We start from the raw sequence: 22,093 nt of genomic DNA on the forward strand, positions 1-22,093 counted from the left end.
TAGAAAAATAAGGAAACCCGGTGAACCGAAGTCCTCCATCTCAGTAAGGTGAACCTCCCTTCTCTAAAACTTAATTTATGGACTTTTCTAGTGCGTTTTACAAGCTTGCATGCAAGTTTTTGTGCGTTTCGAAGTGTGTTTAACTAACCACCATCTTTTCGACGACTTTCCTAGGTCCTTGAGTGGAACCCGGCCAAATCACGTTGATTTGGTCGAGTTTGAAATTACAAAATTCCTTCCTGAGGTCCAGAGTACTAGGTTCGAGTATTGCATACTCGAATCAGCTAAGTTGGGGTGAAACTTAAGTTTGGGCGAGGGCCTTAGGCCATTTTCTAATCACCTCCACCCAGCTTTTGGTTCCCATAGAGGTATAAAAACGTTCTCCTCGTCCTAAGCTTCATTTTGATACTTCTTGTGCGAAAAAAGGTTAAGAAATGACTATGTTGTGTTATTTTAGAAATTTTCAACGAAAACCCTTTTCGAGTCCATGAGAATCTGGTGAAATTCGGCTTTCCCAGCCACCTAGTGGCTTTAATTCTGGTATACTTCTATTCCCATTGTTTCCCACGTCAAATTCACATAGTATATGCTTGTTTGGTGGGAAATTTTAGAAAAGAATGATCTTGCTGTACTGTTTTTACAACACGGACCAAATTGCAAAAATTGTTGAAGCTTTAGGGCTGTTCGGTAATTCTAAGAAGTTGGGGCCATTTTTACAATTACCTCTAGTTTTAGGGGTAATTTTGTAAAATGTGAAATTTGGACAGATTATAGTTAATCTGTCCATTTTGTGTATGATTTATGTTTAAGTATTTTGTTCAGTCAATGTGACTTGGTATATGTACAAGCTTATTTGGTTTGACGAATGACAAGGCTTATCTGAGCAAGCAAGCTATGGTTGTGTGAGCGGGTCTTTTTGTTTTTACGTGTGTGTGTGTGTGTGTGTGTGTGTGTATGTATATGTATATGTGATTTTCCCAACAACTACTTTTATATATTAAGATGTGACATGCTAGGTTTAGCTTTACAAATAGACTTTTGGTACACTTTATGTTTTTAATATTATTTGTGAGCATAAACTTGTGGCATGACATCCTTGTGTTTTATTTGCTCATTATTACATGTTTGCACGGTGTCTCTTAGTTATTTGTACTATCTTGGGCCAAGGACCACCTTCACGTGTAGTTCACATGCACCGTTTCCATTGGCTTTGGATCCAAAGTTAAGTGCCAACCTCTCCTTTTGTGTGATGTTTTGAACTCGTATGTGATGCAACTAGCATAGCTCACGTTATGTAGTACTAGAATGTAAAACCTACACCTAGCCTGTTCCATTGCCTGAATATCTTTGCAATGGACTTGTGTGCCTACATAAATTAATGAGCATTGATTTCTTGTAATAACGGTTTGAGATTTAACGTTGAGATACCTTGTTGTTGTACCCTACATCTTTGACTCACTTATGCTGCAGGGTACCGTATTACATACTAGTATCATAATATTTTTGGGAAACTTTATACTTGTTTTACAACAAGGGGTTACACATTTTCGAAAACGGCTTACAAAACTTTATTTTTTAGGCTCACTCTCCCTTGTTTTTTCACCCCTCCAAGATTTTAGTGGCAGAAGATTCGTGACGACGAGGATTGTTGGTAAAAGCTGTTATGTAGGAGACTTCTCCTTTCAGTATAAATATCCTTACTCTTCTTTTACTGCAATTCATCTATGCTTTGACATCACCTGTGTGACATGCATTCAATCTCGCTCACATGCGCACTCTAAATTAGTCACTTTTAGGTTTTAATTTATTTACATTTTCCACATCACTACAATTTATGGCTTCATCACCCTCCAGTTGTCGGCCAGCACATCGTGATTCGCGTGTCTAGGTGGACATTTCGGGTTGGGGTGTGTCATTCTCAAACACTTCTATTTAATCCAATATATTGATTTCACTTCCTTTTTTCAATTTGATGATAAGGAATAATGAGAGACGTGTGAAAAGTTAAAAGAGTGTGAAAATCACTTCTCATTTCAAAAACATCCTATTTTGATTCTAAATGGAACAACCCGTCCCCAATTATTATGATTTTTATAATTTTAAAAAGTGAATTTATGAAAATGCCCTTCGAGGCAAAGTGTTGACTTTTGTTGACTGTCGTGTCATGTCACTTAAGATTCATTTTCTTGGCGTATCCTCGTAGTACTTGTTGTTACAAACGCGTGGGCGCAAATGGATCGTGATTTGGAGTTATAACGAAGGAGATATTAACGTTTAAAGTTGGGGGCATTTTAGTAAATTGGTTATTTTCTAGAAAGCTTCAAATTTTTGGAGCAAAATCTGAAAAGCCACGTGTGTGGTACAAATTTAAAGATAGAAAAGATTGGCGGTGGAGATGAAGTATAAAGCACGATATTGTCCACTTTGGGCCTCAACCACGCAGTCACAGTTTTGTATCTGGGAACTCACGAGCAACTTCCCAGGGGGTCATCCATCTTGGGATTGCTCTCGCGCGAACTCGCTTAACTTCAGAGTTCCAATAGAACCCGAAGCCAGTGAGCTCCCAAAAGGCTTCGTGCTAGGTAGAGATGAGAATATACATATAAGGCTTACAGGATCACTCCCCTAGGTGATGTGGGATGTTACAATGCACCCCCCTTAGGGGCCCGATGTCCTCGTCGGCATACTTCCGGCCAGGGATTGGCTCTGATACCAAATTGTCACATCCTGACCCGGGCCCTCACCACATCCCGGGCTCGACTCCACCGTAGCACGATATTGTTCGCTTTGGGGCCCCAACCATACTCTCACGGTTTTGTTTCTGGGAACTTATGAGCAACTTCCCAGGGGGTCACCCATCCTGGGATTACTCTCACGCGAACGCGCTTGACTTTGGAGTTCCGATGGAACCCGAAGCCAGTGAGCTCCCAAAATGCCTCGTGCTAGGTAGATATGGGAATATACATATAAGGCATACAGGATCCACTCCCCTGGGTGATGTGGGATGTTGCATGATGTGGATGAAAACCAATTGGGTAAAATAGGGGTTTTTTGAAGGTGTTTATGTGTTGAGGATATGATGCATGTGATAGATACACGAACTGCACATGTATGGACTTGGGCCTTTGCCTAGGGTTTTGAAGGTTGGCAAGCTACAAGGGCAGCTGTGCAGCTACCTGGGTTGTGGCCTAGTGGCATTGTCGTGGCTACTCAGTTGCGGCTGTGGTGGTGGTGTTGCCCCATGACGGTGGGGCTCCTCTTATCGTCGCGTTGAGCCTCGAGGATTACCGCCATGGGCCCACATCCTCGTCTCCACTCTCTAGTCTAATCCTTGAACATGTGACGTTCTGTTCGTTGTGGTTTTGGAACCACAGTCCAGTACTTGGCCTCTACTAAATTTTATCAATTACTTGGCAAGTTTGGATCAATCAATCTTCTTGATCCAATTGAGGAAGAGTATTGAAAGTGTTCAGCTTGCATAGATGCATACATCGATCGATTCCAGTTAACAGCAAAGGAGGACATTAGTGTACAAATCTTATATGTCCTAGCTGTTCCCTTGTTGATCCCTTATTGTAAAATGAGCAATTATGGTAGATTTTACTTTATCATCCTTTTTTTACTTTAAGGACCAAGGGTGGCGTGTGTGTGTACTGCATGCTCCCTTGTGTTGCAATATATGATGGTGCTTTGCACTTCTTAACTCAATACAGAAAATAGAAAAGAAACCCTTCAATTTACAAGTTCCCTGACAACAATTAACACTAGAAGAGTTATGTGCCAAACCCAAAGGTCATGTACCATTTAACGGATCCATATCCTCTCCGAATCTCTCTTCGGATTCTTTCCAAAACTATAATTCTGGCCATTAATGAAGATCGTGTGGCCTGCAACAATCTCAATATATTTTTTTTAAAATTTTGTCTCCCAACTAATTCACCTCTCCCTTGCGGGATGGATATGTACTTCTGCTTTAAAACTTGCGCTTTATTTTGTAGCCTCAATGAAGTGTGCGTGAGATTAAAAATAGTGTGTATCCTATCAATTGAATGTAATGAGACAACATAGAGTCGTAGACGAGCCAATCTGGCCAACAACATGCCAACGTATCATAGAGTCGTAGATGAGCCAATCTGGCCAACAACATGCCAACGTATCGAGATGACATCGATTTAACGAGAGTATTTGCTACGTCACATAAAGCCTTGCTTTTTGCAAGAGTAATAATTGTGAGAGTACTCATGAAGGCATCCGTAGGAGAAACTTTCCAATTTACCATTTGCATGAACCTTCCCCTAATGTTTTGATGTGAAAATTAACTTGACATACAAATTAAACCCTATTGTTGACAATTGTAGTATATATGTAAGTAGGGATCGTTCTAGACCGGGGATTAACTAGGGATGCTAATCAACACAAATAAGACTCAAAAACACTAAACTAGACTCTAAAGACTCAAAACTAACTTAAAACACTCAAAACAGCAACAACCAATAAAAAGACTCAATTTTAGACCTAACAAGTGATTTTGACGAAAATAAAACTTAACTCGACTCAAAAGACAAAGAAAACAGATTTTGACTCAAATAACAAGACTAAATGAAAGGGGGATTGTTTTTGATGAATTTAAAACTTAAAACAGAAACTTTGTATAAAACACTTTGTAAGAACGAATTTGGTGAATTAAAAGGGTGAAAGGCTAGTTAGAGGGTCCTTCTCCACACATGATATATGCATACAAACCAATTTCCAGTTATTATTCCTTTAGACTACGAATGACAACACCCTAAGTTAAGTGCATTGCACAACCAACCATCAGATTTTCCTTATTTCATTGAATTGAATGAATACACATTACAACCAAATTATCTTTCTCAAGTTCCCTATATGAAATGCATGATAGAGATACATATCAAAAGTCATTAAGTTATATGAAAATTATAAGCATTGACAAGGCATTCATCACTATGAAACGCATGAGACTCATGCCACAGATTCACTTAACACGATTGTGACTAGCAACCTCCACTACTTGTGAATATAAGTGAATAACTATTACGTTAAACTCCCTTATACTCTAGCATCAAATTCATGCATGCAAATTAAGTGTCGACCCTCAACCAACACACATAAACAAGTTTTGATAACTTAGATAAGCAAATCACATTCAAGACTCAAGAAACAATAACTGGATGTAATCAATTCATATAAAACATATAATCATGGCTTCGAATTCACCTCTAACTAAAAAGAAATTAGTTCCACATGTTCATCATAATTGAAAACCAAATTAAAGTAAACATCAAACTAAAACTAAGGATACAAAGAACCAAGAACGTCCCACTCCAATGGCACGCACGGCACTCCCTTGGATGGCAGATTGCACAAGTCCTCTTCTCCTTCCTTCCTTGCTTGCGGCACTAGGGTGATGTGGTGTGAATTATGGTATTTGATGGCTGAATGAATGAGTGAATGGATCATTGAAACCTGCAGCATAGGCTTGTATTTATAGGCTAGGTTTCACAGCAAAGCCTTGGATAACAAGGATAAGGCAAGGCATAAGCTGAATAGTAATAGAATTGTGCAACCAAAACCCAAGTGGAATGGGTTTAAAACAACCAGAAACCAAGGGGAAAAGGGATAGGGAATACACGACATAGGTTGGGGTTTCTAGAAGGGAATAGGTGCGGCACCTTAGGGATAAGGCTTCTAGAATCTGAGTTATGCATTTAAATGTATAACTAGTCCCTTCTAAATAGCTAAAATTAAGGCAAAAACTGATTTGGATAAGATACGATAGGATAATGCTAGATTTAGGAAAGGATAAGGTTGGTTAGGATAGGATAAGATAAGGTTGGATAATGTTCCTTATTTCTTGCTCTTTCCTTATCTTCTTTGTATATTTAAACTTGTTTCTCCAGATTTGTAGCATGTTCCTAGCCTCTTCTGACTTCAATTTCGTCCATCCACCTTGCTCCATAGTTAAGCTATCCAATCCATGCCCAAAACTGCTCCAAATGGCTCCAAAATGCACTTTCTTGCCTACTTTGCCATTAGGACCTACAAACACACGAAAATAGCTTAAAACACTATAATAAGTAGTAATTAGCTCACTAAATGCAAGGAAACAACATAGCTAAGTAGCATAAATATGCTCCTATCATGTTTTACTTTCTTCCCGGGGCGACAATTTAATAACTAGCTAACGTGTAAGTCACCTTCTGCTTTTTATTTTATATTTTATATTTTATAATTCTATCATTTATTTATTTTCAGTTGTCGTGTTTTATTGTGGAGATTTTAATATGCCAAAAAATGGATCCAATACAATAAGTGTAATAATCCAAATAGTTGAATTTTCTTTTATTTTTCAGTGTGGCTAGAACACAGCTTGGTACACCAAATGTGACACACCCCGACCCAGAAAGTCCACTTGGACCCCGAATCGATGTGACATCCCACATCGCCCAGGGGAGTGATCCTTAAATGTATATTCCAATCCCTACCTAGCACGAGGCCTTTTGGGAGCTCACTGGCTTCGGGTTCCGTAGGAACTCCGAAGTTAAGCGAGAAGGGGGCTAGAGCAATCCCATGATGGGTGACCCACTGGGAAGTTGCTCGTGAGTTCCCAGAAACAAAACCGTGAGGGAATGGTAAGCCCAAAGCGGACAATAGGACTGGCTTCGGGTTCCGTAGGAACTCCGAAGTTAAGCGAGAAGGGGGCTAGAGCAATCCCATGATGGGTGACCCACTGGGAAGTTGCTCGTGAGTTCCCAGAAACAAAACAGTGAGGGAATGGTAAGCCCAAAGCGGACAATAGCACGATATTGTCCGCTTTGGGCTTACCATTCCCTCACGGTTTTGTTTCTGGGAACTCACGAGCAACTTCCCAGTGGGTCACCCATCATGGGATTGCTCTTGCCCCCTTCTCGCTTAACTTCGGAGTTCCTACGGAACCCGAAGCCAGTGAGCTCCCAAAAGGCCTCGTGCTAGGTAGGGATTGGAATATACATTTAAGGATCACTCCCCTGATATTGTCCGCTTTGGGCTTACCATTCCCTCACGGTTTTGTTTCTGGGAACTCACGAGCAACTTCCCAGTGGGTCACCCATCATGGGATTGCTCTAGCCCCCTTCTCGCTTAACTTCGGAGTTCCTACGGAACCCGAAGCCAGTGAGCTCCCAAAAGGCCTCGTGCTAGGTAGGGATTGGAATATACATTTAAGGATCACTCCCCTGGGCAATGTGGGATGTCACAATCCACCCCCCTTAGGGGCCCGACGTCCTCGTCGGCACATTTCCGGCCAGGGATTGGCTCTGATACCAAATTGTCACATCATGGCCCAGGGCGGATCACTTCCCGGGCCCGCTCCACCACCTTAGCACGATATTGTCCGCTTTGGGCTTACCATTCCCTCATGGTTTTGTTTCTGGGAACTCACGAGCAACTTCCCAGTGGGTCACCCATCATGGGATTGCTCTAGCCCCCTTCTCGCTTAACTTCGGAGTTCCTACGGAACCCGAAGCCAGTGAGCTCCCAAAAGGCCTCGTGCTAGGTAGGGATTGGAATATACATTTAAGGATCACTCCCCTGGGCGATGTGGGATGTCACAATCGAGCTATGTTGGCCGACACCTGAAAGGTGACAAAGCCATAAAATGTGATAAGAGTGTAGAAAAATGTGAATAATTTGAACCTAAAATTTTTAAATACCAAAGTGTGTTGGGAGCAGAAGTGAACACATTTCACACACAACGTCAGAGCATAAGTAAGGTACAGAAGTGTGGGTAAGAATCATACCCTCAGAAGTATCTATCAATACTAAAATTCGCCACAGATCCTTGTCGATACAAACTCAGCAGCTAAAACCTGGAGGGCACCAAACAGAGAGTGTGAGTGAGCAATAAAACCAAGTTTCCCCAAAGTTATTACCTCTCTAAAAGTAATGCCCCTCAATGTAAAACCCGTATCGTTTTCCATAAGACAAAACAACATATATACATATATCCAAACCATACTAAAAAATGGCCAAAACCACGGTTTGCCATGTCTATCAACTCCACCATGCATTAATAAGTAGGCCAAGGGAACTTAATCAATACAAAATGATATATTAGTCAGAGTCATCTAATGTGATCTGTAAGACTTATCCATATCTCATTAATCATTGCTAGCATATAAGTCGGAATCACCTATAGTGACCTGTACGACTTATCCATATCTCATCTGACATGCCCCAACCCTGATATTCCTCTAATACTACGATAGACACGTGTTGGCCGACACCCGAGGGTGACGAAAGCCATTAATTGATACAAAAGCTAAGAATGAGAAATAAATAAGGGTTATGAATTGAAATACAATGAATTAACAACTTAAGAACGCGTTCAGAGCATACAGCTACTTAGAACACTAAAAGAAATAATATAAAAGTAAATGAATAAAGGAGTGGGTCCTACACCGAAAGAGCTCGAAGATGCCGATGCTGAAGTGCCTTGATGCTGGGATTGTATGCCTCGATTCTAAGACCTGAATGGGGGCGCAAAACAAAGGTGAGTGGACCAGGTTCATATATACAATAATAATAAAACAGTTATCAAGATACTAACCCCCACAGTTTATATAAAGAAAACTACTAGCAAAATAAGTGATAGGTATATTGAAAACCCTAGCATGCCAAAAACATCTCAAAAGACATATCATGGAAAAACATCGCGGAAATCAAAATATCAATCGTCTCATAGATCGTCTCGTAAGCGCGGTGTGCTGCTAGTAAGATCACTGAATAAATATAACTCCCGGCCCTATGCCAGCACCATGGTCTTTGCACCCGTAGCCAGAGATTACCAACTCCTGGCCTAATGCCTACTTCATGTCCCTCAGCCCGTAGCTAGGGATCATTTCTCCCGGCCTAACTGCCAACACCAGATCCTCGCCCCAGGCGGCATAGTGTCCACTAGGTACGCACAAATAGTTACGCCTCTAAAAAATAACCACTTCATAGTATAAAGTCATCCATCGTCTATACTATAAAGAGGGGTTTTTAAAACATGTTCTGGCATCCTATCGTCATCCATCAGATAGTCTACCAGTTCATGGTTTTTATAGAAAATACGATATATCAAACTATAGCTCAATGTAGGCTAATAATTAATTCCTCACCAAAAATGAGACGATAAACAACATATTCCATAAACATGCTTAACATAAAATCAGTTCATAAAACTCGTAAGGCATGCTATTCATTTATGCAATTAAACTATGAAATCATGTAATTTTAGGAGGGGTCCACTCACAGATACTCCGTAGTAGCAGAGTTGTGCGGAAAAGGATTAAGGAAATCCCCACTAGCAAGTTCACCTATGCACAAAAATGTACAATTTATCAAACTATGCCCAAACGATAGAATTCCAGGAAATGGACGCCAAAAACGGATTCAGAACATCGAAATTGGCCTAGGAGAGATTTTGGATTTTCGGGTCCTAAGGTTTTTGGTTAAAAAGGGTTAGGGTGAAAAGGGGTGGTTTGGGCTTTAAACCCAAACCCACGCAAACATACACACACACGGCACAACACACACACACACATGCACACACTCACACGGATACACATACACACACACTTCACAAACACACACACATGCACAGCATGCACGACATGCACACACACACACACACACACACACAAACACACACGGCCCGCAGGCCTAACTAAAAATAAAAGGGCTTGGGCCCAAGTTTAATAGGACCCAGAGTACGGGTTAGGTCTCCAAAAGGTTATTGAGCTTAACTTAAATAAATGGGTTAGACAAATTTGAATACGGTTATGGGACTTGGTTTGGTGGGTCGTCGGATTCCAAGTAAGGAGAAGGCCGGATTTCGGCCGGAGAATTCCTAAGCTCCGATGGAGCTCAAAACTTAACCAAAACATGTCATTCAATATACCAAATTGAAGCCCCGAAGGTAAGGAATCAAAATATACCTTTGGTTCCTGTCATCGTGGCCGGAGTTGGCCGGAAAATGGCCTGGAAGCCACAGGTATCCGCTGGAATCTTAGTTTAACACACCCGAACTGATTTCAAGTCCAACCTTCACCAAAACAGGTATACATACTCAGAAATTGGTACCAACATCCAAATTAAGATAGGGTAAGATGATTCTGAGCCTCACCTACTCGCAAATGGTGGAGTTCGACGGAGTTCGCCATTGCACCCTCTAGGTGCTTGCCGTGGCAGAAGGAAGAGAAAGACTTCAACGTGTTGAAGATCCTGACGAGGGAGTCTCGAGGGTGATGGGTTCATCGAGGTTACAAAAGGGTGGGTGGTCTGCATGCGTGTGTATGGTGCTCGGGTAGAAGGAGAGAGTGCAGAGAGAGTTGAGAGAAGAAAGAGGGAAGGAGAGAAAGAAGAGGGTCACGGGGTAGGGGACACAAATAAAGGGGTGGGCCCCTTGGGCTCACTAATTAAGAACTAAAAAACCATTTTTAAATAAAATAGGGGTGGGGTTTAACATCATCACATATCTCATCAATCATGGCTAGCATATAAATTGGAGTCACCTATAATGACCTGTACGACTTATCCATATCTCATCACATATCTCATCAATCATGCTAGCCAATAGCTCAATAAGTATACCTGCACATGAGTCGAAACCACCTAAAGTGGTATGTACGACAAGACTGGGTGCAAATAAATACGCTCAAGTGCTACGATCACGTAAAGGCTGTGCGAATAATTACGGGTCACCTACGAGTCTGAACCACCTAAAGTGGTCTGTACAACAGGATTGTGCACCTACCTTGGATCCAAGGTAGGCGTAAGGTGCGGGAGGTGAACATCACGTGAAGGACTGTGCCCTAGCCATGGGCGGGATCACTAACACCGGGGTGCAGGTTTATGAGCTATAATATATCTCAACACAATCATACTCACTACCATCATTACTCACCTGAAGCTTACCTGGGCGTCCGCGGCGTCATTTAGCACTTCAAAGCATTCACAATAGTTAGGTTCAGGTAATATCCATATGAATATGCCATGATGCAATCTAAACCCAAACATTTCATGATATTCCCAAAATATATAATACGGCGTAACATGTACAATCAATAACACCCTACTCCCACACTATTTACTTTTGAGAGTAATCATCAATGATAAGCCTAATTAGACACTAGTTAAATTAACTATCATTACTTACATTTCCTTACTTCAATTTCTTGATTCATCACGCATTGATTTATGATCATCATTTAATCACCAAATCATAAAGCTAAATCTCACACTTCCCACCAATGTTCCTCACATTGCTCAATTCACTAAACAAGGCTATTGTCTCAATTATTTAATCTCATTTGTTATATGGCTGCATCTAACGTCTTGTTAGACTGCCTACGTACCCTAAACAGGGATCAAGCCATTCGTAGTTCTCAATGATTAATTGTAGGTAACAAGCATAGATCACTTTAGAAGTGCTTGTGGAACTATCAATTATATGCCTATGAAAGAAAAAGACCCACTCACCTGGAGTCCACACTATGATTATCTTGCACGCACATCGAGACATAACGATCTATCGTCGCCTGTGACCAATTATCAAATCACATCTCAAAGTTCTTACCTATAGAATACATAATTTACATAAAACATATCCTCAAGGACCTTCAAGAATAATTTGAGACCCATTGACCAAAAGTCAACCGTCGATCTTTGATCGACGATAGGGTCTACAACCCTGTATAACTCGATTCGGAAGATCCGCATAACAGATTTCCAATCCGTAACTTCTAAAGATCCATATTATGCTTCTAGAATAACATACTAAAATTTTATTACGATCCAACGGTTGGATCCTCGCCAATTCCCCAAAACTGATCAGTGGTTAACGTTTTATTTTATGAACTTACAAATCTAATCCGGAAAGATCTGTACGTCGGATTACCAATCCGTAAGTTCCTACATTCTTCAAATATTATGTACTACAATGTAACAAAGTGTGGTGATGATCCAACGGTTGGATCATCGATTCACATAAATACCTATTAACGTATCATAGAGAATTTAGGTTCCAACGATCAACCTACGTCATTCAAATATCAAGACTAAATTCAAGACATCTAACATATCCAAAAAAATAGCATTGGCAACCCACTGGCCACGCGCTGCCGTGGGTGGCGGTCGGCCGCCCCAACTCGCCGGAAAATCCAACTCTTTCCAAAAATTACCAAAATTTACAAGAATGAAGATCTCAAAGAGAGGAACAACTTTGATACCTGCCACAAAGTCCAAAAGTGGACGGAAAGGGGTCAATTTTGTCCACAAAGCCGGCGGGTGCCTAAAACTTCCCGACGTCGATTCATCGCCTACGGTGGTCCAAGGGGGTCAAGGTTGGTTGGGATTTTCTCCTGGGATGATGGGCTACAAAGACCAAGCGGTGGCATCGGCCTTCGCTTTGTCGATTTGCCAGAAAATTGAAAAAGGTGGTCGGAGTACTATTGATTTTCGTCGATTTTCGTGGCCTCAAACCGCCACATACCGTGGTTAATCAAGGTGGTTCATGGGTAGGTTTTGTAGAGAGGAATGAAAGGTTCAAGATGGTGGTGGTGGCATCGAAAATCTCCACTGGAGTTAGCCGGAATCGGCCTTGGAAAATGGGAGCTTGCGGTGGGTGTGGGTCAATGGGAGCTTGTTTTTTTTTTTTTTTTTTTTTTTTCTTCTTTTCGAATTTCTCATTGGTCCTCCATCCCTTTTTTATTTGATTGGTCCCTTTTTCTCTTTACTTAAGGCTGATTAGTTAGTCTTCCCACAAGGTGGGAGTTCAAATAATTTAAGTACCTTTAAATAACCAACTTCAAACGTCCGTAATTATACCGTTATAATTCGGACTAGCAAATGACTTTCACCTACACGTTCGTAGTGGCAAGTACTACGAGGATATGCTAAAAGAATAAGTCATACGTCACTCTAACCGATGATCAACGGAAGTCAAAGTCCTTACCTCTAGGGCATTTTCGTAAATTCACGCTTCTAAAATTAATAAAAACGTAAAATTTGGGACTGGTCGTCACAATCTACCCACCTTAAAAAATTTCGTCCTCGAAATTTAAAATCAACTAGAGATTTGTATAAAAGAGAATGTCCTTCCGTCGCGATCGGAGTGCAGTGATTCCTTTTTCATGCCTCAAAACTCAAACTTTCATTCTCTTTCAAAACAATACTACAATATAAAATCTCTTACGAAAGCATCAAGTCAAAATAGATATATTTAAATCAAAATTGAACATTGAAAGTTTTCGCCCACACACTCATAGTTTTACCTAATTTGATGGTAAGTGTATAATAACATTGGGTTAAACCCAACAATAAGTAAACGACTAAATGTAATTGAACGAGGGTGCAACATTACCATCTTGTCCCTCATTGGAGAAATACCCATACATTATCTGAACAAGCCTCAAACGTGCTCACACACTACTTTCCCAAGCAACATCATCAATACTATATAATTTCCGTGTCACAATTTCCATCATTCTAATACCTACCCACAACTCTCTACTGCAACTCACATATTGCTACCATATCTCAATTGATGTCGTACTCATAACCAAGAATGTAACTTCAGTTACACATAACTCTAACAAAGCTACGTGTCTAACAATCATGTACCGAGCATAAAATCTCTATTTATTGATTCCAATGGTGTTATAACTAACTATGGATACAAACAACTAAAACAGAGATAGTGATATATTACAACCATAGTACTCGTGGGACGAACAAAACGCAACATGTCCACTAAAGTCTGAGTAATTCGCTTCAGTCAAATCTTTAGTTTATGGGTGGAAATATGATACTAAACAACATCTCATACTGACAACATTTTAAAAGACTTCCAAAGACTTGGAAGTGAAACACGTAACACGATGAAATATAATTACACCAAGATGATATTCTTGTTGAGTTTCAGATTGCCTAAACTTGTATAAAAATCTAGAAGCAGCTTTCTCATAATGCCATTATCCTTCGAAAGTAACCAGAGAAGAAATTGTGGTTATCTAGTGTGTTTGGACTTTATTTCCTCAACCTCCTTCAACTCTAACCAAAGGCGAGACGCCTAGACCGAAAATTTTCTTCAAATCACCTTAAGTGGAGCCTCAATTTTTAATTTCTATTTTATTTCCACATTTGATCATATCACGAACGAGGACTTTTAGATCACGTCCCACGGATAAATTAACAACATCTCACTTCTATCTTAGTTATCTTCACACGTGTCTTGCTGTTGAAATTTCAACGCCCATTTTAAAGAAAGAAATCATCACCAATACCTTAAACTTTGAGGCTAAGAAAATACTACTTTCTACTTAAGAAAAGCTACCACCAATTGGAACATCACATAAGCGTATCATTGGTTTAGCATCACGATTAATGAATTTCACATTCTCTACACATACAACATATCTCGAACTGAACATATAAAAGGATACTTCCTAACTCCATTCATATAACAAAATGATTAAAATCATTCGAACCATTACTTGATAGATTAAAGGTAACTCCATATCGAAACTCATATTTCCCAACTAAATAGAATAGGACAGGCTGAAAGTGTGTGAGAGTAGATGCACAATAGTGCACTCATAGATGCTAATTTAATTATGCTATTGCCTCTAACAGAACTTAGCTTGTTCCAAAAAGTAAATGTAAAAAAAGGTTCTAAGGTCAATGAAGATTTGTACACACTTTTCTACGTAAGAGTACCAATCGGTTTTCCAATGGAAATAGAAATTGTTAATTCTAGGTCATAAATATGATGGCTCATCTTTAGCGGTTCTACCACTAAGAAACATAAGCGTTAACATACTAAGAAAGTCTGAATCCGAATTGACTTGTCACATGTGTTGGTTAGTTCATATATATACATATTTTGGATTTACCTTTTTTAGGATTTACTTGTTATTAATATATTGAGACTACATAGAGTCACACACACACTAGAAAATTTAGTCAACAACATAATGCAATGCAATGCAATGCAATTTGCAAGAGTAATAATTAAATTTACCATTTGCATTACCCTTCCAGTACGGCAGAACGTTTTGCTTTCTTCCCAGGACGAACATTTAATAACTACCTAACATGTTAAGTTTTCTATGATAATTCACCGTTTGAATTATGAATTATTGCAGCCGCCAAAGCCATATGTTGTGTTTCCCACCCCGTCAACCACGACACAACGAAACTCGGACGATAAATTGTACTCCTTTCTTTGCGTCAACTTCCGGTTACCTCAATATCCAAAGCTTTATTTTTCAGCCTAACTAAAATGGAGTTCTCAAGTATTCATATTAGCATTTGGTTTATTTTCATGCAACCACTCTTCTCTTTCTTTTTAGCTCTGCCTCCGCCTTGCATTTAGCGGGAAATGAGGTGGATAGGCTTTCCTTGCGTGCCTTCAAAGCTGAAATCGTGACCGATACCCTGGGCATCCTTAGCTCTTTAGAATGAATCCCTCCACTTCTGTCATTGACCAAACATTGCTTGTGGCCACATACACCAGAGAGTTACAGTGCTCGACCTCCAATCAAGTGGGCTCGCAAGCCACCTATCAAGTGGACTCACCCTACACCACCCTAGTGCCGCAAGCAAGGAAGGAAGGAGAAGAAGACTTGTGCAATCTGCCATTGGAGTGTGGAGAGTTTCTAGGTGTATTCTATCCTTAGTCTTAGTTCAATGTTTAAATTTAATTATCTTTGTTTTGCGAACATGAGGAACTAACTTCTTTTTAGTTGGAGGTGAATTCGAAGCCATGATTATATGTTTTATATGAATTGATTACGTCCGGTTATTATTTCTTAAGGCATGAATGTGATTTGCTTATCTAAGTTATTAAAACTGGTTTATGTATGTGGGTTGGGGGTTAACACTTAATTTCATGCATGAATTTGATGCTAGAATATAAGGGGGTTTCACATAATAGTTATTCACTTATATTCAAAAGTAGTGGAGGTTGCTAGTCATAATCGCGTTAAGTAAATCCTTGGTATGAGTCTCATGCATTTCATAGTGATGAATACCTTGTCAATGCTTATGATTTTCAAAAAATTAAATGACTTTTGACATGTATCTTTATTATGCGTTTCATATAGGGAACTTGAGAAAGATAATTTGGTTTAGATGCGTATTCCATCTAACTCAATGAAATAAGGAAAATCTGACGGTTAGTTGTGCGATGCAACTAATTTGGGGCATTGTCATTCATAGTCTAAAGGAATAATAATTGGAAATTGGTTCGTATGCATATATCATGTGTGGAGAAGGACCCTCTAACTAGCTTTTCACCCATTTATTTTACTTAAATTCGTTTTTCAAAAGTGTTTTATATAAAGTTTCTATTTTAAGTTTAAAATTCGTCAAAAACAATCCCTATTTTATTTAGTCTTCATATTTGAGTCAAAACTTGTTTTCCTTGAGTCTTTTGAGTCAAGTCAAGTCCTATTTTCGTCCAAAACACTTATTGAGTCTAAAATTGATTTTTTTTAATTATTGGTTGCTGTTTTAAGTGGCTAAAGTTAGTTTTAAGTCTATAGAGTCTAGTTTAGTGTTTTTGAGTGTTATTTGTATAGATTAGCATCCCTAGTTAATCCCCGGTCTAGAACGATCCCTACTTACATATCTACTACAATTGTCACAAATAGGGTTTAATTTGTGTGTCAAGTAATTTTCACATCAAACACCAAGGGAAAAATTCACACAAAACTTAGGGGTAGATTCAAACTTTTGGACCCTTTCTTCAACAATCAACACTTGTGAGTTCATTCTCACTTATTTTCAACTCCTTTTCTTTCTTTTCTTCTTCTTTTTCACGTTTTTTTTTTTTTTTTTGTTTTTTTTTTGGTGCCCCATTCTTTTCTTTGGCACATAAATCATACATCCTCCTAGATTCCCACGAAAATCCTTCCCCCACACTTGTTTTTCTGCAATTTTAAAATAAAAAAGAATTCCCTTTAAGTCATGCTTTACTACACTTTAAGAATAAAGGTATGGTGATAGGAGCATATTTATGCTACTTAGTTATGTTGTTTCCTTGCATTTAGTGAGTTAATTACTATTTATTTTAGTCTTTTAAGTTATTTTCGTATGTTTTTAGGTCCTAATGGCAAAAGGAGCAAGAAAGTGCATTTTGAGGCTATTTGGAGCAGTTTTGGGCATGGATTGGATAGCTTAACTATGGAGCAATGTGGATGGACGGAATTGAAATCAAGAGAAGCTAGGAAAGGCTAAAAATCTGGAGAAAGAAGTCCCAATGCAAAGAAGATAAGGAAAGAGCAAGAAATAAGGAACCTTATCCAAATTTCCTTATCTTATCCAAACCTTATCCAACCTTATCTTATCTTATCCTATCCTAATCTTTTCCTACCTTAATTCCAACTTCAAAGAGGACTCCTTTTCACATTAAATCACCTAATATCAAGTTCTAGAAGCCCTATTTTCGTGCATTAAGTTTATGCCACATGTAACCCTTCTAGAAGTTCTAGAATCTGCCACAAGGACCATTCCTTGTCCTCCTTGGAATCTGATTGAAAGTATCCTTGTTATTTGGTGATTTGGAGTTCTAATTCCTCTCCTTTTCAGCCCAAATTCGTGCCTCCCCTTCATCCTATAAATACTTGATGCCACAACACTCAAAAACCACCACCCTCTACCACAAATTTACACCACACCTCAAGAGCCTAAATTCACGCAAATCCCCATTGTTGGCAGCAAGGAAGGAAGAAGGAGCCACCTGGAGTGTTTCTAGGTGTATTCTATCTTTGTTTTTAATGTTTAAGTTTAATTATCTTTGTTTTGTGAACATGTGGAACTAATTTCTTTTTAGTTAGAGGTGAATTCGAAGCCATGATTATATGTTTTATATGAATTGATTCTATCCAGTTATTGTTTCTTAAGGCATGAATGTGATTTGCTTATCTAAGTTATTAAAACTTGTTTATGTATGCGGGTTAGGGGTCGACACTTAATTTGCATGCATGAATTTGATGCTAGAGTATAAGGGGGTTTCACGTAATAGTTATTCACTTATATTCACAAGTAGTGGAGGTTGCTAGTCACAATCGTGTTAAGTAAATCCTTGGAAAAGGAGATATGAAATCAGAAATCAAAGAGAAAAAGGAAGGTAACTTGCGGCCTTGAATTGTAAGAAAGGGAATGTGTTTTAATGCTGAAATTAGGCAAGGATTTGGGGTAGAAAAGCTATGTGAGGTGCGGCTGAGATTGGAGTGAAAAGGAATGTGGTTTTATGACATAGAATAGGAAACAAGGACCTCCCTTGCACGACAAGGAAGGGAAAGTCAATGGGGTGCACGGCAAGGATTGTTAGGTTGCAAGAAAGGCTTGGTTTGTGTCCTAAAATGCATAGGAGTCTTCAATGTTGCTGAAACATAAATCTTTTAGGATTAGGAAAGGTTAAACCAAAATAGGAAACCTTGGCTTAACTTTCCTACTTCAAGTAGGAAACCTTCTTTGACTAGGATTCCTCTTTTGATTAGGAATCCTCTTGTGATTAGGAATCCTAGCATCTTTAGGTCTTCATTTTCATCCATTCCTTTTGCTCCAAGCATATGTTATCCATTCCAAGTCCAATTTTGCTGCAAAAGGCTCCAAAATGCACCTTTTGCTTCCTTAGCCATATGAACCTATAAGCACACGAAAATAGCTTAAACTACTAAAATAACTATGAACTAACAACATAAATGTATGAAAACAAGTTAACAAAGTTGCCTAAATATGCTCCTATCATTGTGCGGATCAGATTCTTTGTAGATGTGTGCATGATTGTGAATTTAATTCAATTTTAACTTTTTGTCACACTTATGCATGTGGAGGGCATTTTGGCACACAACGCACAGCCCTTAAGGTGTTAGAATGTGATTTTTATTCGCCTACAATCTTTAAAGATGCTAGAAATTTTTGTTTAACTTGTGATCGTTGTCAAAGAATGGGCAATATAGGTACAAGGGATCAAATGACACAAACCCCCTATTTAATGTTGAAATTTTTGATGTTTGGGGCATTGATTTCATGGGTCCTTTTCCTTCTTCATATGGTTTCACTTATATTTTGCTTGCGGTTGATTATGTCTCAAAATGGGTGGAAGCAAAGGCCACCCATACTAATGATTCTAGAGTGGTTGCAGATTTTATCAAAACTAACATCTTTGCTAGATTTGGGATGCCAAGAGTGCTCATTAGTGATGGAGGGTCTCATTTTTTTAATCGCACCATTGAGGCGTTGCTCAAGAAATATCAAGTCACACATAAGATTTCAACACCTTAATCATCCTCAAACCACTGGCTAAGCCAAGGTCTCCAATAGAGAAATCAAGCAAATCTTGGAGAAGACCATTGGGCCAACAAGAAAAGATTGGAGCTTGTGTTTGAAGGATGCATTGTGGGCATATCGTACGGCCTACAAAACACCCATTGGGATGTCACCATTTCTGTCACATCCCGGCCCGGGGCGGATCACTTCCCAGGCCCGACTCCACCACCGTAGCACGATATTGTCCGCTTTGGGCTTACCATTCCCTCACAGTTTTGTTTTTGGGAACTCACGAGCAACTTCCCAGTGGGTCACCCATCATGGGATTGCTCTAGCCCCCTTCTCGCTTAACTTCAGAGTTCCTACGGAACCCGAAGCCAGTGAGCTCCCAAAAGGCCTCGTGCTAGGTAAGGATGGGAATATACATTTAAGGATCACTCCCCTGGGCGATGTGGGATGTCACAATCCACCACCCTTAGGGGCCCGACGTCCTCGTCGGCACACACGCGACCAGGGTTAGGCTCTGATACCAAATTGTCACATCCCGGCCCGGGGCGAGACCACTTCCCGGGCCCGCTCCACCACCGTAGCACGATATTGTCCGCTTTGGGCTTACCATTCCCTCACGGTTTTGTTTTTGGGAACTCACGAGCAACTTCCCAGTGGGTCACCCATCATGGGATTGCTCTAGCCCCTTTCTCGCTTAACTTCAGAGTTCCTACGGAACCCGAAGCCAGTGAGCTCCCAAAAGGCCTCGTACTAGGTCAGGATGGGAATATACATTTAAGGATCACTCCCCTGGGCGATGTGGGATGTCACAATTTCGGCTTGTCTATGGCAAACCATGCCATCTCCGTGTGGAGTTAGAACACAAGGCACATTGGGCTATCAAAACATTCAACATGGACCTAGATGCGGCTGGAATTCATAGGAAGCTCCAATTGAATGAACTTGAAGAGATTAGGCTTGATGCTTATGAGAATGCTTGCATTTACAAGGAGAAGACCAAGGCTTTCCATGACAAGATGATTCGTAGCAAAACATTCTCCATAGGGTAAAAAGTTTTACTTTTTAATTCTTGCCTTCGTTTGTTTCCCGGTAAGTTACGTTCTAAATGGATTGGCCCCTTTGTTCTTACTAATGTTTTTCCATATGGTGCAATTCAAATCCAAAGCTTAAGGGTACCTTCCAACACAATGATGAGGATTTGGTTTTTAATTGCATGACTATTAAAGAAAGTTACAAACATGGATGGAAGTTTGATTTACTCTTTGATTTATGCTTGGTTATAGTTATAGTTTTCAAATTCACATGTAATCACAATGAGAAAATCAGTTTTTGTAACATGCTTGAAAGAAGGAACTCAAACTAACACTACATCCCTGAGAGACTTGAGCCTAAAACGTTCTTTGGAGAGTATAAATTGATAGGAGCATATTTATACTACTTAGTTAGGTTGTTTCCTTGCATTTAGGGAGTTAATTACTATTTATTTCAGTCTTTTAAGTTATTTTCGTATGTTTTGAGGTCCTAATGGCAAAAGGAGCAAGAAAGGGCATTTTGGAGCTAGATGGAGCATTTTTGGGCATGGATTGGATAGCTTAACCATGGAGTAAAGAGGATGGACGAAATTGAAGTCAAGAAGGGCTAGGAAAGGCTACAAATCTGGTGGAAGAAAGTCCAAATGCAAAGAACATAAGGAAGAAGCAAGAAATAAGGAACCTTATCCAACCTTATCTTATCCTATCCTAACCAATCTTATCCTTTCCTAACTCTAACATTATCCTATCCTATCCTATCCAAATTAGGTTGTGCCTTAAATCTAGCTAATTAGAAGGGATCAGGTGTATATTTAAACACCTAGAACAATTTCTAGAAGCTTATCCAATTGTTTTGCCGCATAAACACCATTCCATATAGGTTTAGGAATTGCAATCCTTCTTCTACACCTATATCATGTGTCCTTGCCCCTTTAGGTTTAGGAATTTGCCCTAAACCATTCCTTCTAGAAACCTTATCTCATCCCTACAATGATGCCGCACCTACCCTTCTAGAATTCCCTAAATCCTAGCCGTGCACTACCTAGTCCATTCCCCCTTTGGTTTCTGCCTTGAATTAACCCTTTTTCAATGGGATTGTGCAATCCTTCTCCTTCACTAAGTGTGCATAATTAGCCTATATAAACAGCCCTATGCCGCACCATTCAATCATCCACTCACTCATTCATTCATTCATACTTTCATCCATCAAACATGACAATCCATTCTACACCACCCTAGTGCCACAAGCAAGGAAGCAAGGAGAGGAGGACTTGTGCAATCTGCCATCCAAGGGAGTGTCGTGCATGCCATTGGAGAGTGGAGCGTTTTTCTTGGTTCTTTCTATCCTTAGTCTTAGTTCAATGTTTAAATTTAATTATCTTTGTGTTGCGAACATGAGGAACTAACTTCTTTTTAGTTAGAGGAGAATATGAATTGATTACGTCCGGTTATTATTTCTTAAGGCATGAATGTGATTTGCTTATCTAAGTTATTAAAACTGGTTTATGTATGTGGGTTGGGGGTTAACACTTAATTTGCATTCATAAACTTGATGCTGGAGTATAGGGGGTTTCACGTAATTGTTTTTCACTTATATTCACAAGTAGTGGAGGTTGCTAGTCACAATCGCGTTAAGTAAATCCTTGGTATGAGTCTCATGCGTTTCATAGTGATAAATGCCTTGTCAATGCTTATAGTTTTCGCAAAACTTAATGACTTTTGATATGTATCTT

This window comes from Pyrus communis, chromosome 1, assembly GCF_041283825.1.
Source record: "Pyrus communis isolate YQ-2024b chromosome 1, ASM4128382v1, whole genome shotgun sequence".
NCBI lineage: Eukaryota > Viridiplantae > Streptophyta > Magnoliopsida > Rosales > Rosaceae > Pyrus > Pyrus communis.